Source organism: Dermochelys coriacea, chromosome 1 (assembly GCF_009764565.3).
Source record: "Dermochelys coriacea isolate rDerCor1 chromosome 1, rDerCor1.pri.v4, whole genome shotgun sequence".
In the NCBI taxonomy this organism is placed as follows: Eukaryota; Metazoa; Chordata; order Testudines; family Dermochelyidae; genus Dermochelys; species Dermochelys coriacea.
Genome location: NC_050068.2, coordinates 298887118 through 298905016, shown reverse-complemented (window position 1 = coordinate 298905016; position 17899 = coordinate 298887118). Strand labels below are relative to the sequence as shown.

The 17899-nt window shown below is 42.2% G+C and overlaps 1 long non-coding RNA gene across 1 annotated transcript; it reads right to left on the bottom strand.

The window, feature by feature from the left end:
* Positions 1–2608: 2608 nt before the first annotated feature.
* Positions 2609–16908, bottom strand: LOC122456221. The gene is made up of 3 exons (XR_006274968.1): positions 16750–16908; positions 6922–7050; positions 2609–3426 (listed from the first exon to the last, which is right to left on the bottom strand). It is a non-coding gene; the product is annotated as an uncharacterized LOC122456221 (long non-coding RNA).
* Positions 16909–17899: the final 991 nt, after the last annotated feature.

Here is a 17899-nt window from a genome sequence, read left to right as displayed (position 1 = left end):
ACAACAGGTATCTGTACAGAGCCCCTAACTGCTAGTTACTGATTTGTTTTTCACTTAATTTGATTTGCACCATTTTGATCTTGGAGCCTGTCAGGCAGCCATGTCACCTGCTCCTGGCCGTTCCCCTGGCATGTCTCCTACTCTAGGTGCTCCATATGTTCGGGGTGGCAGAACCAGGTGGATGGAGGGAGCTAGTGCCCCTGCTATGGAAACTCATGCACTTCCAGGGCTGAGGGTGGAGGTGAGAACAGGACCCAGAGAAGCTGAAGCTGCCACTATGGGTCCCATGCTTGGGCTGAGGAGCAGGGAGCAAAACCGAGAGGGGCTGGAACATGTCCAGGAGCAGGTAGAAGCTCCCAGGACCCTCCTTCCCAGCCTGGAGACAGCTCCCCACCCCCACTGCTGAGTCTCAGTATCTCCACTCATTCACCGGCATATCCCTCTGCCCCACCATTCTCAGAGAGCTTCCCCCCATTCCCCACACATATGGGGGTGGTGCATGTTATCTCTTCTCTACCCAGGAGTTCCTCCACATGCAGGGGCGGGGGAGGACACTCCTCAGTCAGCTGGTTAAGCTAAGCTGTCTTTACTGCCCCTATGTACCAGCATGGCCCAGAGCAGGACTGTGATTCCAGTCTAACAGGTGGAAGCTCTATGCTACCTTTGCCATATCTGCCCATCCACTATTCAGAGTTCCACTGAGAAAGAGAGTGTTTAACGGCTTGCAGCAGGGGCAGCTGCCATAGCTCTCTAACCACATTGATCTCCCAAGAGTTTAGAGCTGGAATGTGTTTCCACTGGAAAATGCCAGTTAGTTTAAATCAAAATGTTGTGCGAGAACATGTCATTCTGCCAAAACTTCCAATGGAAACCAGGCAGATGTCCTGCCTATCTCCCCAGCAGCCTACTTGGAGGGGAGATTGGCAGCCAGGACTCCCAGAGCTTCCTGTCTCTGTGGAAGCTCACCAGGCAGGCTGCTGGACTTCCAGGCTCCCTAGGAGACTGACACCCCAGGCTGGATGGCTCCTAGGGTTTCCAGACTTCTCAGCTCCATGGGAGCCTGCTGGAGGGGGGCGGGGGTTGCTGGAGAGCCCAGGCTTCCTAACTTTTTTGAAGCCTGCACTGCAGGCTGTCACAGAGCTAGGGTTTCCAGGGCCTTGGGGAACATATTTTGTTTTGGAAACACTGAAACATCTGTGCTGTGGGAACATTTCAGTGTTCCCAAAACAAAATATTGCAGAAATTTCACTTCTGCAAACAAAGTCCAGGGTTTGACTTTTTGTCTCAATTAGGGACAGACCAAAAAAATTCTCCAAACCTTGAAATTTTTGTGGAAGTGAAATTTAGTTTTCCCGCCAGGACTACAAGATCCTGGGAAGTCTGTGTCATGTTTATATTTTGCAGACTTTTGGGTAGATAAGTGGAAAAAAATCTTTGCTACATTTCAAATTATATTTGTAGCACTGTGATAATTTTTGGAGGAAGAGCTGATACAGGAAGAGAAGTTTAAATCCTCCTGTTCTATTTATACTATATCTGAGAGGTTTTCAAATGCATGAATTGTGGCTACAGTACTTAATGCCCATTAACTGTCAATTAGGATTAGGTGTCTAACTGCCTTTCTGGTCTTTGAAAATCTCCCTCTATATTATCAAAGACAAAGACTAAAGATTGTAGATTTTTTTTACAGTAAAACAAGTTTTCTATATTTCCCAAGTCTCTCTGTTTCTTCTGTCAGTTTCATATTCTGGAAATTTTAGACCAGTGGGTGAGAAGGTACTGTGTCAGATGATCTGAGATCTTTTCCATTATGAGAATTTCCCAAACTCCATTGAACCACAAGGTCCTTCTAGAGAAAGAATTAATTCAAAATTCTGCCAAGTTCAACTTAAGGCTCCAGGTGCCCCACATGGGGGTGGGAGAATGCTGTCTTTTCTCCACCTAGGGGATTCTCCCATATGGACTGTGGATCATGTGGCATGGATCCTTGCTATCTAAAAGTGTGAGAGCAACTTAGTACTATGGAGTGGGTAGGTAATTGTTGTGATTTTTGCTTTTCACACACCATCACAATATGAAGAAACCACAAGTGCACAGCTGGATCCCAAATAACTATGTTTACTAAACATATACAAATATGCCAGGCCTAGTTACATACTGCTGGGCTGACTGGTTTCTGTCAGCTTCTAAAACAGAACACCAGAAGGCTCACAAACTACCCTATTCTTATATACTACAGTCATTTTATTGAGAGAGCCAAAACACAATTAATGGAGCTACTAGTAACTTCCTTTTTGTTACATCCATTTTGATGTTTTCCACCATTGACCAATATTCCTGTCCATTGGGACACTATAACCAAATATAACTAAAGGGACCTTAAATTCCACACCGCCTCCAGCAATTGTCCAACACTTCTTTGTAGATTTTATTTGAATGAGAGAATGTCAGGTGCTGCTTAAATAGTAACTTATAATTTTCTTTTATCGTTACACATGTGGAAGAGGAGGCTGTCCTTTGTCAAATAAGGGGCCAATGTTCTAGGGGAATTTCCTTCTCTAAAGCCGTGTCCCACTTATTCATGTAATTATATTCATCTTCCATACCAAAATTAATAAGTTCACTATTCAGTTTTGAAATTATACCTCTGGAACCTCTAGAATTCATTATCTCCTGTCACAGCCCTGATAAATCTAGCCCCGCAGAACCCTCACCAGGTTGCTATGTTTGGGTACCACCACATCGGCCCCACATGCTCTTTAGCTTCCCTAGCTTTCACTGTCTCTTTCCTTGGCCTCGCTGGCATACTACCTGGGCCCAGGTTGTCTGTCTCTTACCCCTTCATGTCTGTGTATCTATTACCCCTTCATCCCAAGACTTTCCAGTAGCTTAACACTCTTTCCCCAAGGTCTAACATTGTGGGCATTCTGGTTTACAGTTTGCCTCACCAGGGACGTGTGATATTTGAAGCAGATAAAACAGAAACTTTGCTAAAGGCTCCAGAGCCATCACTCTTTACTTTAGACAGGACAAGAAATACATATATATATATATATATATATACCAAACAACAACACACCTATACGCCATCCCCTGCCTCAGTTTCCACACCACTTTGGAATGTTCTTCAGGTTTCAGGTCAGTGTCTTTTTCAGGATTCCAAGTCCCCTCTTCTGGGCCTCTCTCCTCAGGACTTCCCCTCTGGAACATGGAGTTTGCCCTCTCTTTCCTCCAGCCAGCTTCCTTCTTACTGAGTTGGTCCCACAGTCACAAAGGACCCTTCTGCTATGAAAGCATAGCCCTGCGTTCCTCCTCCTGCCCAGATTTCCTCTACCTCTATGAGTTCCTCTGAGTTTTTAAATGCTAGCAGCAATACAGGGTTACCTTGTCCTGCATCTAGAGAAATTTCATTCCTTCAAACCTGTGCTGAGAAGTTAGAGAACACTAGCTTTATTTAGGATGCAGTTACTCCTTTGCTCTCTTCAGGTAAGATCTAGTCATGTGTTCATACTCTTTAATGATCAACCTATTCATAGACAGACATTCAGGCACCACTCCATCTCCTCAGCACACAGACCACAGTAAAGGACAGTCATAAGACATATGGATACAGACAGTTGATAAAATCAAACTAGAATTCATAAGTTGTACATAATCAGATTCCCCCCAGTCATGTCATCCCTTTTGTCGGTCTCAGTAAGTGATCTCTTGAAGCCCACAATTTTTCCAGGGATTGAAATATAAAGTATTAGTTGTTCATAATATGGGTTTGTCAGAACCCTTTTGACTGAAATGGTTAGCGAATATTTGGGTCCTGTGCTTGAATTCAGCCTCCAGTGAAACTGCTCTACCCATATAACTTAGCTCATGACTGGTTTTACATATGGCCTGTGTTTTGGATGGTGGCTCCTCTTGTTTCAGCTACCTCACTCCAAAAGGAGTTTAATTGCTTCTTACATTTCCCCTGAATGAAGGACATCTGTTACATCCACCAGCTTCAAGGATGTTTCACCCAACCCCCACTGTAACAGTTATAAATATTGAATGGTTTTTGTTCTGCATTTCCTGCCTTTTAATTAATTGCATCATTATTTTCAGGATTGCTTTTTCCTATTTTTTAAAAAATGGGATCAGTGGCTTCTGAAGGAAATGACTTCAACTGTTTTGGAAGGGAAGGAACAAGGCAGGTTTTCATTCTTATTTTGTTCCACATTTTTAAGGGTAATTGAGGCTTGTACTTGTGCTGCCTAGTAATAATGTCTAGGACCAGTAGCCCACCCTCCAATTCTGGCTTATATAATTTTCTTTATTGACCAGAGAGAACATCTTCCCCCAAATAATATCTAAAATAGAGAAATGCTGCTCTCCTGCTATCATAGTACTGGGTTAGTTACTGAAAGTGTCTGAAATAACATAATCTTAGAGAGAAGGGTTGCTTTTACCACTTTGCTTCTACCAATCCACAATATCATTAGCTTGTCCCAGAGTATTAAATGTTTTAAAAATCTTTTCAGTTGACATGTAATTTGTATCATGTGCTTTTCCCAGAGGGGCAGTAATATGGACCCCTAAGTACTTCATTAAAATTTTTGCCCAGTTGAATCTAATTTTTTTGTAGTTGTTGTCTGGTATCTTGGTTTATTATAAATGCTAGTACTCAAGATTTAGTATAATTGACTCGAAAGCCTCAGACTTCTACGTACTTCATATTTTCTTTCATAAGAAAAGAGAAGGGAATCAACATACTTTATTAAAACTTCATCCATATTTGGTGTGGCTTTGTTACCAACCTCCCCAGCTCCCACCCGTCCCCCACAATTTATTCCCAAGATATTGTCATTTTTCTTGAGTTTTTGTACGAAAGGTTCCATGACCATTGCAAATAGGAGATATCCCTGACACATGCCTCTCTAAAGGTTCAGAGGAGCTCTTACTAACTTAGAATCCCTTTATTAAATCCCTCTGGCAGAGTCAATCTATCTCCTAAATTTCATTTAACCCAGCTGAAGGCTTTCTCTGCATCATGGGTCAGTAACATTCCAGGCATCTGGGCCAAATGGATTGTTCTTACAACTCTTCATATGTTATCTGTTAATTAGTGGCTTTGATTTAACCCTATCTAGTTTCTACTAATTAATCATGGCAGCAGAGAGTCCAGCCAATTAGCCAGCCAGAATAGCTCAACATCAATATTTAAAAGGTATACAGGTCTATGATAAGCACAATCAAATTTATCTTTGTTAGGTTTCAAATCAATTAAATATGAGCTTCCATTGATTCTGAAATTTGAGAGGATTCTAGGAGACTATTAAGCAAATTAACAAGCTTGGGAGCCAAAATCCTACTGTCTTTGTTTAATGCCTCAGGTAGGCTCTTCTCTTTCCTGCTTTTCCTCTTCTACTACCTCATCTGTTTCCTCAACATTTATTCTACCTGGAAAATGCCTTTTCTGGCTGCAGGTCCTCTGGGACTTGACCTACTGCCACATCAATAGGGATCTTTTGCTAATCTCAAAGTGTAATCCCATCTTTTAAGGGTTCTTTACCTTTCCCTGCAGGCCTGATCATAAAATCTTGAGTTTTATGGGAATAGAAAAGTACAAATGGGAAGCCTCAATGGTTTGGTGATATCCTTTCTTTCTTTCTGTGGTATTTAAAAGGCCCTGTTGCCATAGTATCTGAGCACCTGACAACATCCTGTGAGGTAGAGAAGTTATCCCCATTTTGATTAAGAGGAACTGAGGCACAAGAGGATGAGTGGCATGCCCAAGGTCACACAGGAAGTCTGTGATGGGTCAGGGATTTGAACCCAGCTCTTGGCTATCACCTAATGACTGCACCATCCTTCCTCTCTCATTCTGCTAAACTCCATGCTTCTTTTTAGTGAAAGTTAGGAAAGATTTAAAAAACCTTTTTGTCCCTGATCTGCCAAAGGGATATATCATTCTCACTGACCATTGTGTTCATGTTAGTGCAGCTGAATAACCGTAGTACTAGAGTCAGACAATACAGCAAATTCCTAGACTCATAGAATCCATGACCAGAAGGGACCATTTTGATCATCCTGTGTGACCTCCTCTAACACAGGCCAGAGAACTACCCAGAATAATTCCTAGTGCCCATCTTTAGAAAAACATTCAATCTTGATTTTAAAATTGTCATTGATGGAGAATCCACGAAAACCCTTGGTAAATTCTTCCTATGATTAATTATTCTCACCGTGTTGTGGAAACTGTATACAGTGTGCTCAGTCTATCTACAAAGGAAATTCTTCTTTCCCAAGAGTTTCGTTAAGAAGGGCTCAATATTTTTAAGAGTCCTGCATAGTCCCCCCTTTGTCAGTCCTTTTCGAGAGTCCTTTCATTCTTGTATTATTTCTTCTCTCCCAGTTCTCCAAATCATCCATTTGTTGCTCCTTGCTCTCAACAATGCAAAGTCCCCTATCCACATCAGTAACTAAGTTTAAATGTTTAAGCTTGCTTCAACTTTAGTTACTCTACTTTTTATTAGCATTCCCTGAAAGAAGCTTGCATCTCAGATTGCACTGATATTACTTCAAGCAGTAATTCTCTAATGTCTGCCAATCTTTCTCCATTGTACTTTGTTTGCAAGTGGAATGTTGGCCACAGGGAGCTCCTCAGTGAGTCCCACTGCTTCTCTCTGGCAGCTTGCAAAGAAGTTTTTAATATCCAAAGAGCATTTCCGTACTAACATTTTGGCATTGGGGATCTCCAGCTGTTTGGTAGGTGGGGTTTTGGGGCCTCCCAGTTCTCTAAGTTATTTAAATTGGCACATGTAAAGTGAAGCTGTGAGCAGTCATCTTTCTGGCATCTCTTTACCCCTGTGTACTTTCCCCCATGTAGCCCCTCCACACACACAATTTGAGATTCAGTAGGTTACAAAAATAAGAAAAGAACGTTACCTGTAAAGGAATCTCTTTTCTGCTCCCAGCAACAATTCTGGTGGTAGTTTCTTTGGCAAGGAAGGTGAAGAGAAGGAAGCAGGCCACTGGCTCTGGCTCTTCTGGACCTAACATCCCCACTGTTCAATTCTGCAGGACACATGGATGGGGAAGGAGGAGAAGCTCAAAGCCCACATTTTTCACCTTTTGTTATGAGGATAAGATTGTTGTGGTTAAGCACTGAATCTCATTTATGCCTTCACTGTCTTTGCTGTATATAAGTAAGAAAAAATTACTTTTAATTCTGCTTCTCTATCTGAAGATACCAACAAAAATGATCCTTGCTTGGCGGTCATTCTTCCAGCACAACCCCCCTTGGTAGACCAAAGGATTTATTAGCTCTCTAAAAGAATGAGAGTTCAGTGTGAGACCTGGACAAGTACCTCAGTCCCTACTTGCAGTCAGTTCCTGAATTACTGGGAAGTAACTGCTCCCCATTCTGATTAGGGAGTGTTATCCACCCACTCGGTGCCAGGGAAAGCGGGGCTGCAGATTTATCAGGGCATTTTTTATCAAAAGTCATGGAACAGTCCTGATAAACCTAGTAGAAGTCACAGGTTTAGTGATTGCTCCATGATCTTTGACCAAAAAAAAAAAAAAGCCCTGACAAACGAGGGAGCACCAGCCACCCACAGCAGCACTTTCCACCTTGGGACCAGAACCCTAATCCTGGCCCGGTGAGAAGGGAGGCCTCAGAAGTGGGTGGGGGTTAGAGAGAGAGAGTCCATCCCACACTCACCCTGGGCATAGGCAGTAGCAGTTCCTGTGTCCCCCATGGCTAGGCCAGGAGGTTGAGAGTGAGCTGCCATAAACTCACCTCAGGCATGGGCAGTGTGGCTGGGTATTGTGACAGGATGATTGGTGTCACAGCACCACTCGCTCAGGTTTGGCCCTACACCCCTCTGTTATGATGGGGGGTGGGCAGCCAGGCCAAATTTGAGAAAGTGGAGCTGTGACCCTGTGTGCCAAGTTGCAATACTCAGAGCTGGCAGAGCAGGTGGGAGTGGGAGCCTAGCCCCACAGGAGCCACCATTGTGGGGTGACTGCAGGATGGGCTCACTCTCCAACCTCCCCTCAGGGCCTCCCCTCCACACGGGAGCTGCAACCCTCCCAGCAGGAAGTTGTGGATAAACCGAGGAAGTATGGTATCAAAGGACTGAACTAGAAATGTTTCCTACAACCTGGCTGTAAACATTTGTGCTGCATGAAGGTATGCAGGGAGCACCCATATGGCTTGAACTGAAACAGAGATGCTTTCCAGGATCAGAGAATATGAGCCATGACAAGACCTGCCAAGTTATAGTAGTAAGCGATGCAATCAAAATTCCATTTAGATGCAGTCCTTTTAGATCAATAATAACTATGGTGAGAAACAACATTTCAGGTGACGGGAAAACCACAATGTACTTTGCCCTTCGGTATGTATGGTTTTTCTCACTTAACTAGCACTACCTTTAAAGACCAAAAGCTCTGAAGTGGAGGAGTTTGCCTCCGTCTCATGGTGGGAGCATGAGACCACAAGAATGAGAACCCTGTGGAGATGGTATCTTTAAAAAAAATACCATTTTCCCCTTTGAATTAAAGTGGATTCTGCCTTTATCCTTGGGGGCAGATAATTCCAAGCAGTGATCATTATACTATGGGAATAGAAGCCTCTCTATATATTTATTTCCGCTCTTTTAATTTCCACGAACAGCCATGTAGAATCACAGAAATGTGGAGCTGGAAGGGGCCTTGAGAGGTCATTTAGTGGACCCCCGCCAGAGAGGCAGGACCACGTAAACCTAGACCATCCATGGCAGGTGTTTGTCTAACCTTTTCTTCAGAACTCCAGTGCCACAACCTCCCTTGGAGGCCTATTCCAATACTTAACTATCTATACAGAAAGTTTTCTATAATATCTACCCTAACTTTTCCTTGCTGCAGATTAATCTGATTACTTATTGTCCTACCTCCAGTGGACATTGAGAGCAATTGATCACCATCCTCTTTATAACAGCCCTTAACATATTTGAAGGTCCTTTCTCCATGCCCCCCCCCGGTTTTCTTTTCTCAAGACTAAACATGCCCAGTTTTTTAACCTTTCCTCACTAGTCATATTTTTCTACCCCTTTTATGATTTTGTTGCTCTCCTCTGCACTCTCCAATTTGCCCACATCTTTCTTAAAGTCTAGTGCCTGAGACTAGACAGCATACTCCAGCTGAGGCCTCACCAATCCCAGTAGAGAGGGACAATTACCTCCCAAGTCTTACACACAACACTCCTGTTAATACACCCCAGAATTATGATAGCCTTTTTCGCAACTGCATCACATCGTTGACTCATACTCAATTTGTGGTCCACTATAACCCCCAGATCCTTTACAGCAGTATAGAATCATAGAATTGTAGGACCTCGAGAGGTTGTCTAGTCCTAGAGGTGCTGGAACAATTTGTATAGTGGGGGTGCTGAGAGCAGTCAACCAAACTGTAAACCCTATATATGATGAAAACCACTTCAAGCCAGGGGTTGTGGCAGCATTTCCAGCATTCCTAGTTCCAGCACCTTTGTCTAGCCCAGTACCCTGCACTCATGTCAAGACTAAGTATTATCTAGACCATCCCTGAGAGATGTTTGTCTTACCTGTCTTAAAAATCTCCAAAGACTGAGATTCAACAATCTCCCTTGGCAATTTATTCCAGTGCTTTACTACCCTGACATTTAGGAAACTTTTCCTAATTGCCAACCTAAATCGTCCTTGCTACAATTTAAGCCCATTGCTTCTTGTCCTATCCTCAGAGGTTAAGAAGAACAATTTCTCTCCCTCCTCCTTCTAACAACCTTTTATGTATTTGAAAACTGTTATCATGTCCCCTCTCAGTCTTCTTTTCTCCAGACTAAACAAACCCAGTTTTTTTCAATCTTCCCTCATAGGTCATGTTTTCTAGACCTTTAATCATTTTTGTTGCTCTTCTCTGGACTTCCTCCAATTTGTCCACATCTTTCCTGAAATGTGGCACCCAGAACTACACACAATAGTCTGCTTCCTCCCACCATCTCTACCTGCCCCCACTCCTCCCCATCCCCCCCACACCTCCTGCACACCGCTGAACAGCTGATCACAGAGGGCGGGAGGAGAGGGAGTAGCTGACCCATTAGGTTGCTGATGGGTGCTGAGCACCCTTGGAGTCGATGCCTATGTATGCTTGCAACCCCACCCAGCTTGGTGTCATCTACAAATTTTATAAACATACTCTCCACCCCATTATCCCATTAACGAAAATATTGACTAGTACCAGACCCAGGACTGACCCCTGTTGGATCCCAGATTGACAGTGAACCATTGATAACTACTCTTTGAGTATGGTTTTTCAACCAGTTGTGCACCCGCCTTTCAGCAATTTCATCTAGACCACATTTCCTACTTTGCTTATAAGAATGCCATCTGGGACTATGCCAAAAGTCTTACTAAAATCAATATAATGAGGTTTCAGAGTAGCAGCCGTGTTAGTCTGTATTCGCAAAAAGAAAAAGAGTACTTGTGGCACCTTAGAGACTAACAAATTTATTAAAGCATAAGCTTTCGTGAGCTACAGCTCACTCATCGGATGCATCCGATGAAGTGAGCTGTAGCTCACGAAAGCTTATGCTCTAATAAATTTGTTAGTCTCTAAGGTGCCACAAGTACTCCTTTTCTTTTTGTAAAATCAATATATATCATGTCTACTTCTTCCCCGCCCCCCCAACCCCATCCCTCATTCATTAGGCAAGTAACCCTGTCAAAGAAGGTCATTAGGTTGGCTTAGCATGATTTGTTCTTGACAAATTACCCTACTATCCTCTAGGTCAGTGGTTTTCAAACTGGGGTAAGTGTACCCCTAGGGGTGGTGAGCTCTCATCAGGAAGTATGAGAGGAAAAATCCTGTAACAGCAGACAATGATAGGCATAGTCTGACTTGTGTATTTGGGGGGGCAAAGCCCCTGACCAACAGCCGCCGCTCTCCAACCACCCAGCTCTGCAGGCAGTGCTGCTGTCAGCAGCAGTGCAGAACTTCAGAGCTGTGCGGCCTGAGACTGGCAGCCGCTGACTGGCAGCTGCTCCGTTGTTTGTGGCACAGGAGGACTTTTTTTTTAATCCTGCTCCCATCCCACCCCACAATGCCCACTCCCTCCTGCTCCCACATTGTTTCTTGACTTTTTATCCCACTTCCACTATTATGGCAGCGAATCCTGCGGGACCCATGGGATGCCAGTCTCACTGCAGGGCTCTACTCTGAAGGCAGCATTGCCGCCAGCAGAAACACAGAAGTACGGTGGTAATGGGGGACTCTCTCTCTGCCTGTGCCTGGGGATGGTGGGGCCTGGTGCATTAAAGCATTCTAATTCCTTTGTGTGGGGAAGGGAAGATGCAGGGGCTGTTCATCCCCTTGTAGGGGGTATGAGGACTCTGATCTCTCTGCATGGGGGTGCATGGAGTGGGTAGGTGCTGGTGGGGAGACATCTGCTGAGAACAGTACATCCAGCCATTGCTGGGACAATGATAGAGCCCTGCAGTAGGCCTGCTTAGTCACGAACAGGCTATCATAGGTTATGCCCGTTCTGAGTGATTGAGACCAGTACAGAGGCTTCTTTAGTTTTCATTAATTACAATAAAATGACATTAAAAACTTCCAATTTAATATTTACAACAACTAGAAACTTGTTTGAGGGACTATTTTTCTGCAAAGCGAAAGTGTATATAATAATTAGTCTAATTGTATCTGGGACAACACACTTCAGGGCTTGTGCATTGTGTTGCATCACGTTATCCCTTACAGACCATTTTTCCTCTTTTCAGAGGTATATTATGACTATCTCAGATGGGAATATGCAGTAGACTACATTATTTGGAAAGGGGTATGCAGCCTAAAAAGTTTGAAAAACACTACTCTAGGTGCTTACAAATTGACTGTTTATCATTTGTTCTAGTATCTTTCCAGCTATTGAAGTGAGGTTGATTGGTCTGTAATTTCCTGTTTCTCTTTTTGAAGTTAGGTATAACTCTCTCCTTGCCCAAGATTTTGTAATCCCCAGTTAAGGGTTAATATGCTGCAGTGAGTTCCCAGCCCCAGGCTTCACCATCTCCCAGCTGTGTAGTCTTAAGCCTGTCATAATACCATAAATAAAATCCTTCATATATATTTGATCATTTCAGTAGCCCATCTTTAGCTCACCACCAGAAATTGTTCCTCTCTATAAAGGCAAAATTAATTGCCCCCAACCTGACATAGTGGAGGACGAGGTGAGCCCTCTCATGGCCTTGTATAATGCTATAGTAATTTCTTTTTCCCTGTTTATCAGAGCTTTTTTGTTGCAGCCTAGAGCCCTGTTGGCCTTCTCTGATATAATTGAAGAGTTTGTTTTTCCTCTTCATATTACGGTTAATTTGAATCCCAAAGTTATTTTAAATGTCCATAAAATTTAGGACTTTACCCATCAATGGATACAATACCTTACAATTTTTAGATTCGAAATGCAGTGATTTATATTTATTCTTGTTACAGTCCATCGGTCATTACATAGACCTTCCGTATACATTAGCAGTCATTTGCTGGTTACTACCAAAATAGCCCTGGTACCTAAGAGGAACCATAAACACTACATAAATATGTAATCTCTAATTTAAGAAGGTAAATGTCAGTGCACCTTGAGACCATGACAGTGAAGTGATGTATGCTATGAATGGTTTGGATAACAGGTTCTTAAGACTGCACAGCAACATTACTATGGCAGCATAAGGGCAGTGTGGGAACTGTTTCCAGAATGAAGGGTGCCTTGTCTCATTCCACTCAGCCCCTGAACCAGAGTGTGTTTTATTCAGCTCCTATTTTTTCATAATATAAGTAGAATAAAAGCAGATACACATCATAAGCATGGACTCTCTCCTACTCAGGCACAAGCTTATATCGGAACAGATGAGGAAGCTGATAGCTTTCAACTAAACACAAACAGAGGCATGGGTATTCCACAGAATATTCAACAGAACATTTACAGGAACCATACAAAAATAACTGGATATGTAAAAATGAGCTGCAAAACAGAGACTGATTTTTATCTCGCCTTCAGTGATCAGGAAGAAAAGACCCTTTAGATGCTATTGTCTAGTGACATTTCCGAATAGTTATAGTGCTCCAATAGTAACCTTTTTTTTGGTAGATAGTGAAGTTTGCACAGCATTCTGAGTATGTCATTAAACATTTGCCTGAAGATCTGAGTATTAGCATCAATGACAGCGTTCCCTAAACATGTCACATTTCCTCTGGCTGTCATGAAAAATTATAGCTACTGTGACTCACACTTTAATAGCAGCTATTTGTGATATTTTAACCTAGTGTACAGCCCCAGAGGAGAAACAACAGACACAATAAAGCATTTGCCAGTGACTTGCTGGAAGGAAGGGATTCAGAGTATTATTAGGATGCCAAATTAAAGAGAAAAGGCTCTTGTGTCAAATGTCAAAGGGTCTCTGTGTTTCTTAACTTCACTGTAATTTACGCCTTTATTATCTCTGAGAGCATGTACAGGGAAAGAAGAAATATTCTCTCTTATCCATTTTCTGTTTCTCTGGGCTAAGGTGCATGGCTGCAGTGATGATAAGGGTTAAGTGAAAAAAGACATGATTTGGTTACACTTTGTATTTCTTTAATGAGTAAAATACTAAGCAGTAAATATTACCTTTCAATGCATCTTAGTAATGGTAAGTTTTTCTAGCGTGTATATATAAACAAATTATTGGACAAAGGAAATGACCTAGTTATTTTTGGATGCCTTAAGAAAATCCCTATACATTACTTTATCTTTTATAATAACTATTTTTGTTCTTTTCTACAAAGGGACTTCAAGAAGATTTCTCATGTCTTATAGAGCAAAATATATAAAATAATTATATGTATGTTTGATAATCTGGGTTCTCTTCCTGCAAAACTTCCCACAATACCTTTATGGAAATCTGTACAATACGAATAGAAATACTTCCCTATTTCACAGGGGAGGCCGGAAGCTTAATTCAATAAAACACCACCCACGCAAGCCCTTACAAGGAAATGTCCAGTTCAGATCTTCCTCCTATATGCTCTTACATCACTTTCACTGACAGCTCGACCTCTCTATAAATGTGTCTTGGATATCTCCACCATGTACAGTAACACTGTTACATCCATCATACTCCCCACCATCACAGTGTAAGGCAAAACCTTAACTCTAATTTCAGGAACAATAACATACATGTCTGTCAGATAACTGTATCTGGGTAAATTGTATAATGTATTCTATTGCCCTTGGGGAACTATGATGTCAGAATTGGGGTTTTGAACTATAGGATGATCACAAGGAGCATAGTATGTGTATTGTGTTACTATATATATTGGAGTATATGAGACTTATTTCAAAAGAGGAGGAGATTGTTAATGACAGTGGTGAATGTGATGTGGGCTGGCATTTGGATCAGCTTCCCTCTCCTCAGGGCTTCAATGGAATTAGTCACTAGAACAGAGAAGCAGCAACTGCCATGCTTAGTCCTACACTATTGTACTCACTGTTATGGTCCTGCCAAGACTCACGCCCAGGTCAAGTTCTAGGGCCTGGGACCCAAACTAGGCTCTCCTTTTAAAACAGAGGATGAAGAAGAGGCAGACATTGAATCAAAAGCAGAGATGCCATCAATACATATGTTCACTATGTCCCTTCAGAATAGGTGTTTCAATGTACTTTTCCTAAGATAATGAAGAATACTATACTTCCTTCCTCCTTTGGCTCAGTTTTATGACAATCTGTATCAGAAACTACATGCTATACATAATCTCGCTCATTCCGATCATGCTTATGGGCTGGGCTGATGTTGATCAAAGCAGTCATAGGGCTATTTTGAAGACATCTCAAATACCACCTTGCAATCAGACAGCATAGTCTCATTAGTATACAGAGACTTCAGAGGCAAAGCACAACCAGCGGTAGCTCCTAGTGCAGGACTGGCACAGTTCAGTCACTGAGTGTATTCAAAGTGACTGGCTATTGATTTAAAACTGCCTGAGAGTCTGACATTTCCTTGTCAAGAAAAGAATGAAGAGATGTGTAACATTTAGTATGGAAATGACTCTCTCACTTATCCACAATATTCAGTCCATGCCATAATGACCATCTATAAACTATACTTTTACTCTTGTACTTGCCACATGCAAATGTCATGGTCAGTTATATCCTGGTGTAAGCTGAGAACGGGTAACTACCTTGCTAGTGAGGGGCAGAAGAGCAGGTTTGGAGCAGGAAAAGCAATCTATCAACCGTAAGGCAGAAGAAAGCATAAAGCATCCTGATTTATTCTTTTCTCCACCTTACTGTTGATGGATTTTCCTGCTACACATCCTTTCCCTCCTCCCACAAGGTGCAACTTACACTGATTTACACTATCTTACCAATATGTAGTTTACAGGATTGCCCCACCACTCATCCATAAAGGAGAAATCAGTGAAAAAACAATGAAAATTACCTTTCCTTGCCAATTGTGTAAGGTTAGTTTGTCTTTATTGGTTGCTTTCTTTGTTATAAGCAGTAATACTTATACATAGTAACTCAATTTGTTATGATCTAAATTTCAAATTAATAACCGTACTGATGACAAATATCCTCATGTTGCCCTGCATGTGCCACACAGCCACAGGCACCTGGATAACAATGGCAAGTGTCAGCTGTAAGTAAGTCTTATGTTTGGTGTATAGTCAGCGGTGACGCAGAGAGGGCCCAACTTTTTGTATATTTTTAGTTTTGGTGTTAAACAGTTTTGAAAGCTGGTCTTTTCTGCAGAAGCATTTTATGGGGTAGACAAGAACATACAGTTTCCTTGCCCATGATTGGCTTTTTCTAGAGTGATCAGCCTTGCTATCCATTTTGTATTCGATCTAGAAAGAATACTCAGTTCATACCCCCAAATTTGTTTGCTTTCAGTCTTGGACAATATGATGCTGTCAAACAAACAAAATTAAACCCCTTTTGGTCAGTCATCCACTCTTCCATTATACTGCTTCCAAAAAGACAGTGCACTTGATTTAGCATAACTGGCAGACTCTGCTCGAACAGATATTTTGGCTCAACGTTTTTATGTAGGCAAATGTCTTTTATGCACAAGTGAAATGTGGACCAGACTCACGCAATTTCACATAATAATCACAGTTATATGACATGAACAGAGTAGCATGAAGGAGCCTCTGCAGGACCTAAGTAAGCCCAGGTCAAGTCATTTCCTTGAACTACTCATTTTCATAAGCACTAAATTAACTCACATTTTAAAAAGACTATTCCTTTCTTATGGACTACTTTCAACAGATTTGTTATAAACATCTCCCTCTCTCTCTCTCCTACCCCTAACTCATGAGAATTAATGGCATAATTAATCAACAGAGTGACATTTTTGAAATGGCACATTTCTGAAGTTTAAAAACAAAACATTGGATGAGTCTCAGCAATTAACATAGTTTGGCAAAGAACTCCACAAAAATCTCACCATGAAAACATTGCAAAGTGGAAAGTCAAATGTTCCTCTAGTCCCACCACTCAGAGCACACAGACCTTTATTAGAAAGGCCAGGGAATTTCTCAGTCTAATATGAACTTTTTCAAGTGGCAGAGATCTATCAAATCTCTACCATGCTCATGTTCATTGATTTCTATAATAAATTCCAACTTGGATTAATTCCTACCATGGCATACTCCTGCCTCCTGCACTTTTCAACGGCCCACTGCCCCACTCCCTTTTATATCTATGTGCAGATCCCCTACCTTCATTTAGTTCCTGATGGGTTTTCATCATGCCAAGGAGAGTAGTTTTCTGTTACTTCAGCAGATCAGCTCCACTTCTGTTGGTGCACATGAATTCTCTCTCCACTGAAGTCTATGGTGTCACCATAGGACTGCCCCTAGAGGTGAGGTCTAGGGCAACAGCCCTGCAACTAGTGTAAGAAGGGCAATCATAGAGGGGATGACATCAGCATCTCTGACTACAACTGCTGTTACAAGAAGGAATTCAGATGATTGGTCTTTGTGCCACAATAAGAGACACAGGGAAGAGCAAAACTTTCCCCTCATACCCTCTACTTGTTATACCCTCTTGTCTGGTCTCAACTTAGATTGTAAACTCTCGGGGGCAGGGACTGTCTGTTCTGTGATTTATCACAGGACCCAGCACAAAGAAGTGCTACCATCATACCAATAAGAGCTCTAGGGCAACAGTGGAATTTAGTGCCCGCTGTGCCTGTGAAATTCAGGACCTTAGTCTGAGCCTGCTCTTTGCAATGGGTTTTCTTTTCAGTCCAACTTTTGTACAGTGCATCCTGATTCAGGAAAGAAGTGGGATTTACATCGTCCTTCCTGGTTCAGAACAAACAGCTGCCTCACTCATTGTAACTGAGCACAAAGCACCTGTGCCCTGGCAGTGGCCTCTGAACCACATGACAAGCACTGGCGAGAGGGCAGCTTAGTTCCCCAGAAGCACTGGAATACTCTGCCCCTGCCACCATCATCAACAGCATCTGTCTTAGGAAGGACTATCTGCACTGTCCAGTGCTTAGGAACAGGCATTCATTAACTTTGTCTCATGAAACCAGATCTCGTCAGCTGTAAACACCTCCCGATGAAATGCTGATTGTGACCTTCCTTCTAAGTAGCATGTCTCTCTCAATTTAGCCCTTTCTTTGATGAAAATGAATCTCTTAACTGAAATTACCGACATTACAGGGGATTCTGGCAACTATTATTTTATTTTGTTGCCCATATTCTAACCTGTAATGAAGTAATCATCTTTCACTTAATCCTACTTCTGGTTCTCCTCTTATATTCCAAGCTTTTGGATTTGACTCAGTCCCTCCCTGAAAACAGAACTGGTCGAAAAATCAGGACGTTTTTGGTGACAATTTGCATGAAAAATTCACAT